Source organism: Merops nubicus, unplaced genomic scaffold (assembly GCF_000691845.1).
Source record: "Merops nubicus isolate BGI_N331 unplaced genomic scaffold, ASM69184v1 scaffold4672, whole genome shotgun sequence".
NCBI lineage: Eukaryota > Metazoa > Chordata > Aves > Coraciiformes > Meropidae > Merops > Merops nubicus.
The window spans coordinates 50,095-56,217 of NW_008591420.1; positions in this window are offsets into that span (position 1 = coordinate 50,095).

Below are 6,123 nucleotides of genomic sequence, written 5' to 3' on the forward strand. Positions count from 1 at the left end.
TAATATTTTTGTCCTTCTGTTGCATTTTTTTACTGTTTGGAAGCCAGAAGTATGAATGTACTAATTATTACTTTTCTGAAGTTGATGGAGATCCTGTGCAATGTGCAGGAGGTAGGCATTTTGTTCATTAACTTTCTCTCCACTAGGCAGATTTGTAGGCTTTTTAACTCTGTTAATGTATTTGACATAAGAATTGCAAAATAAAAGGTGGATGTGTTGCAACTCACCAGATGAAATATCCTTGCACCTCCTATAGCCACGTTGTAAGCCAAAATATACACATAGAATGGGTCAGTAGATGATTTTGTTGAAAACACTGATTTAGAATTAGGTCACAAAAATTTCAATGCCATCAAGCTATAGTGTTTGTAGAGACAGTTTAATCCTATGTAAGTTATTGTTTAGATAAAGTTTATTAATTGCCAGCTGCTGTTCAGTTAGTGGCAACATGCCAAGAAAGCACTTGGAGGCCTCCCTGTTCACTCTGTCCACTGTAGTGAGTTGAAGTCAATTTGAGTATTTGGCTTTAGAGCAGAAAACCTCAAAGAAATTTATCTGGCAAGCTTTAAAATTCTTTCAATTACTCTTTGTATTCATAAAAGGGAGATCTGGAGCTTCATTTGTAATGTGTAGATTTAGGTAGAGAGGGAGGAGAGAAAATTGATTGGCAATTGTATTAGTACTGTTGTGCCATCCCACTTACTAGCAATTGTGAAAATTATTATTACAGGTACATTAGTAATAAACTCCTGTGAAAGCTGTCTCCTGTTGTGACTGTTTTCCTGAGTCACTGGTCTCTTTTGAAAGTTACTTAAATTTTATTACCTATTCAGTTATAATTTCTTCTACCCATCATTCTTTTCTTTTCCCAAGAATATTTGTCTTCACACAACATTACCACACAGGGTAATATATTTTTCTCTACTAAGAATGTACCGAGACCCATTGGAAACTGTATTATTACAGCTTATACAGTGCAATAACCTATTCAAAAATATGAAGAGAAAAATCAAGCCAGAGTAAATTTATTTTCATTACACTTACGCTACTTGACACTTGTAATTTTTTATGTGATGAACTAGTACTTTCAGATGAAGAGCAGTCAGAGAGTGTGTAATTCATTTGTATATACTGCAGTTCAGGGTTGTGAAGGAAAAGCAGGAGACTTCACCAAATAACTCCACAACACAAGTGATAAATTCATCCAGCCAACTCCTACATAGCACTGGGAGCCCTGGGAAGAGCATTCGCTGGCTAAATGAGCATAATATCCCCAAAGAAGCATTTGTGGGGATTTAACTCTAGGATTAGCATACACTGCTTTAAATTTACCTTTCTTTTATTTTTCATTTTAGTGTACAACAAGAGGTCTGAAGGGCACCATGGTTAAACACTTGTGCAAATGGGTTTTCGTGTTTATAGTGAAAGAATAATTTTGTGTCTAAAGCACTGGTTTAAAAACTGGCATTAGTGAATGTCTGGTCATGTTTAAAACATGCAGCAGAGTCCTACATGGTATTTTGGGAAAAGGCAGCCAGTCTGAGGCTCTTTCATTCGTGATATAGTTTTTTTCCCCAGAGATTACCCTGCTTACTGATAACCAAAAAGCTCTCTGATAAATTGTCTAGGTGCAAATACAGTTTTACAGGAGATTTTATCATTTTGAAACATTTTTACAAGAAAATGTTGTCAGGCCTCAATCTTAAGCTCTTCAAGCAAGAAGCTTTAACATTATGTGTTATTAAAAAACTATAACATGTGAAGAGTAGTTACAGAGAATTGTCCTTGAAGCCGTCCACATAATCTTAGTACCAAATAATGTCTTGTCCTTTAGTTGCTTATTTTACTCCTGTGTTTAAGGTATAAGCATGTATTTATACATAACAATGTGTGTAAGGAAAAGACAAGATTGCAGCAAAGCAGAGGCTTAACAACCTTTTTGTAATGCTTGGTAGTTGTTTTAAGACATTGCTTATCAATCTGTCATATATCAGTAGTACTTCAAACCATTTTTTCCGGCTAAGGGTTTTTTATTTGACTATGTTAATGGACCAAATCATGAAATGAGAAGACATGATGGGATAAGGTGAGGAGCTAGTGTGTGGTTTGTTGGCTTTGATGCAGACCACATGACAACTGCTTGGCTCCAAGAGGAGGGAGACTGACTGTTCATAGCCTTTTCTTCCCGTGGTGGTAGATTTTGCTCCACTGATGCTCGCACATCATAACAGTGCAATTCAGAAGGCTGGGGTTTCATCTCTGGAGAGATACAGAAGTGCCCAAACGGTGTTATTCACCTAGGTAACTTTGAAACTAATTTGTCCGTGTTCAACACAGTCTGAGGGGTTTATGTATTTCCATAAGGAATTGCAGAGTGAGAGATGAGAATTTCTCATCCAAGGAATAGTTCTGCCTGTGATTTCACTGTAGATCCACATACTGAATAAGCTCCACACCCCTGGGAAAGAACTGAACCCAAAACCTGAGATGTATAACAACTTCCTGTGAATGACTGACATTCAGGATATCATTAAATGTAACTGCAGGCAACTTTCTGCTATCTCACTCTTCCAGTGCAACAATTTTAGACTAGAAGAACATATTTTACAACAACTTCTCGCCTTATGAGACTCCTACACTGCAGAAGCTGCTGTTTCCTTTCATCTCATAACTTCATTCATTACTCTGTGTCATTGTAGGAAGGCTTGATGTTCAACTTGGTACACATACACCTAGCAGTGCAGGGCAAGCATCCGAGGATACAAAGAGCTGCTGGAAACTGAAAAAGTCCCTAATATTCTTGCCATAGGGAGAGAGAAGCAGAGAAAAGACACTACATTTTTGCAGACAAGTGGAAGGAATGGGGGAAGAGGTGCTGTCAGCTAAATGTCTTGATTCCAGCAATGGAAGGAAGAGGAGGTATAAAATGGTGACTGATGAGAAACTATTAAGAATACTTACTGTATTTCTACTTTCAAAATCTACAAGTAATGTCTTTCTTCTCTCCACCAAGGTACAAATGTCCAATGCCCTGGCTTGGGTACATGCTACTGAAACTGGCGTTACTGGGAAGAGGGTAGTTTTTTCATGCCATCAAATGAACCTATTGCTAAATCAAGAACTCCTTCCAAAGCATTGTATAGACATAGGCCTCAGCTCTACAGGTGTCTCAGTAGCACACATGCACACTGGAGAAGTGCTGGGAAATGCTTGTGTTTGCTCCACATGGCTTCCTGTTCTTGGCTGCCATGTGCCTCTTTGTGGTTGTTGAGCAGAACATTCAGTGTCTGTTCTGCTGTCTTGCTCCATGTCTTTTTCCTTCAAACTCTGGTTCTTCATCCTTGCTCTGGAATTTCCATGTTTGTTTGCTCACTTAACTCTATTTGTCCTCCTTTTCTGTCTACCTGTCTTTCTCTCTCAGGAATTAAAGAGCAAAAGCCAAACTGGTTGAAGGGATAAACTGAGATCATCTTGTCTGACTTCATGTGTGATTAGCTAGAATAAGAATTGTGCCTCCTGAAGTCTGTAAAGCATTGCTGTATATTACCAAATAGCGTCTTTGTTTTCATCCACAGCTGGATGGATATTGCCTTAGACAAACTGATCCCTGAACAGTAATTTTTCTTGTAGTGCATGAGGTTTAGGTTGTATCTGAGCTCCTATTTAATGAGACAAGCTATGCATTGAGAAGCAAATCATGTGGGCTTTACTGATGTGTAAAAACTGGTTTCTTCCTTTTCTGCTTGCAGTATAATAGTTAGCAGGGAATTTGTTGATGGTTCCAGGGAAATAATACTGCCAGGTTAGTAACAGAGATGTGAAGTAGCCTAGACATCATTTTTTGTCTGACCAAATGGCCAGTTTCCATGCTTGGTCCACTAACATGCCATTCCATTAATATCTGTTAAAGAATTCAACAAATACTGGGAGGATCATAAAATTCTACTTGGCCAGCCTTCCCCAGCAAACTTGTTTGATGTGGTGTTACTGTGCATGTGCTTATTCTCATTATCTGGTTGGTTGTTAGATGATCAGTCTCTTCTTTCTTAATTGTTCTAAGTGGAAACAATGGGTCTTTGCAACTGCATTGATAATTTTTCATGGTGATTTTATAAGTCAAATTTAAGCAACCATTTATTTTGGTGTGCAGGGCTTTCTTAAATAAACACAAATAGGCTTAAGCTTATGTTTTATATTTCTCATCAGAGACACTATCAAGCACTGCTACAGGCATTTAGAACAACTGAGGCTTAATTATGGAATGAGATAAACACATAAAATCCAATTTTTATTGATATTGATCACCTATATATTTCAATGACATAATTTATGCCCATGTACAGATGAGTAGGTCAATTGGAGCCCAATTTATACTTTCTTCTGAGGCATCAGATCTTGCTGAAGGAGCTGACAGAGTGCAGACATCAACCATTCCGCCCTTTAGCATGGTAATGAGAAAAGCTTTCTTAATGGATTTACTGGATTTGTTCTTTATTTGGTATTGCCATCAGTCTGGAAGCATGAATAGAGATAATGCATGATGCCAGACTTCATCTAAGCAACCTAATGGTTGTACTTAAAATAGAGTGGGAAGACTTATTCACTTCCAGTTTGGTGTGTGACTTGAAGTGCCTTTGTGAAATATGTCTATTTTGTTTTCTGCTTTTTTTTTTCTTCGTTTGTCTGTTGAAGAGTGGCTATGTTTCTAAAATGTAATGAGCTCTCACAGCACTGCTTAAATAACATTCTGGCAGTGTTATATTTGGAGCAGAAAAACCTAGGGCACAGTGCTGTGATGGGTATGGATTTCACAGTTACGGGGATACTGAAGGCAAGAGCTTTCATTTTTATTCTGCTCTTATGCTTGCCAGCTTTTAGCTTTATGCCTATTAACTTTTATAGATGTCATACATATTTATGTTAATGGTGAAGCTTTGAGTATAGTGAGAAACTCAACTTCCGCTCATGAAACTAGTGTACAAGCAAAATTATGACACTTCTTCAAAATGGTTAAAAGGCTGCTTTTATTGTTTCTTGTCAATTTACTGCTTTTCTGTTTTTATGGGAGAAAGGGTTTGGTTTTTTTTTTTGTTTTTTTTTTGAGTGTATCAGGACTAGCAGAACTTCACACCTGTTTAGTAGAAGGATTTATACTTAATTTTATCATTGTAGGCATCGGCACTGGCAATTTCAGTTTTACTGAGGCTCATACCAGATTTCACAGTGAGGTACTGGAAAAGCACCTGTGTTTCTGTGGAGCTTCTTTTCATCACTGGATAATGACTATTCTGGCAGTTCTGTGTGCCTTTGCAAAGTCCCACAGCCAAAGAAGAATATGAAGCCTTGTTTTCTTTTCTTCCCTACAGCTAGAGGCAAGTTTCTGATTTCATACAAAATCTTGTGTTTCTTGCAAGGAAAACAGCATTTTTACTGTAGGCTAGTGTGTCCCAGAAATAATTGAGTGCAAATCTGTATTAGAAATCTTCTAACAGCAAGAAGTAGCCAGTGAACCATGCAGAGAAAGAAAAATGAGTCCACCTCTGTCCTACTGGGAGAGCTCCTGGCACAAAATAAATGCACCAGCAGAAAGATGCTTCTGTAAGTCATATGTCCTTTTGTATGTGGCTACCTTGGCAGAAGTTTCTTCCACTGACCTATACTGTTTCCTCATATAGCAGCTCTGTTTCTCCCATTGTTCTTCTGGTACAGAAAGGCTAGATTCTGTGCTTTGGCTTGGTGCAAGTTTAGGGTTTTGTGTTTTGGTTGTTTTTTTTTCTCTTCCCCAGAAGAAAATTTTGGTGTTTTCTTGACCTGTGTGAGAAGACTCTAAGAAGCGGTGTTTGCTTCTTTCTCTTCTTTTGTTTGATAAATTCCATATCCAGGTTAACTGCTAGGAAAACATCCTTATTTAAAAACACATGCCTATCAGATTCAGCAAAGTAGAGTGGAATGCAGTGCATTGCAAAATTTGACGATAAAATTGTTGTGGTATTTTGCTTTCAGTTTAATATTTTGCAAGTAAAAAGTTACAGACACTTTCACGAAGTCATTGCTCATTATGGACTACTTTCTGTTTCACCTTGCCTCTTTAACTTCAGATAAATGCAAAACGAGGATGTTGTC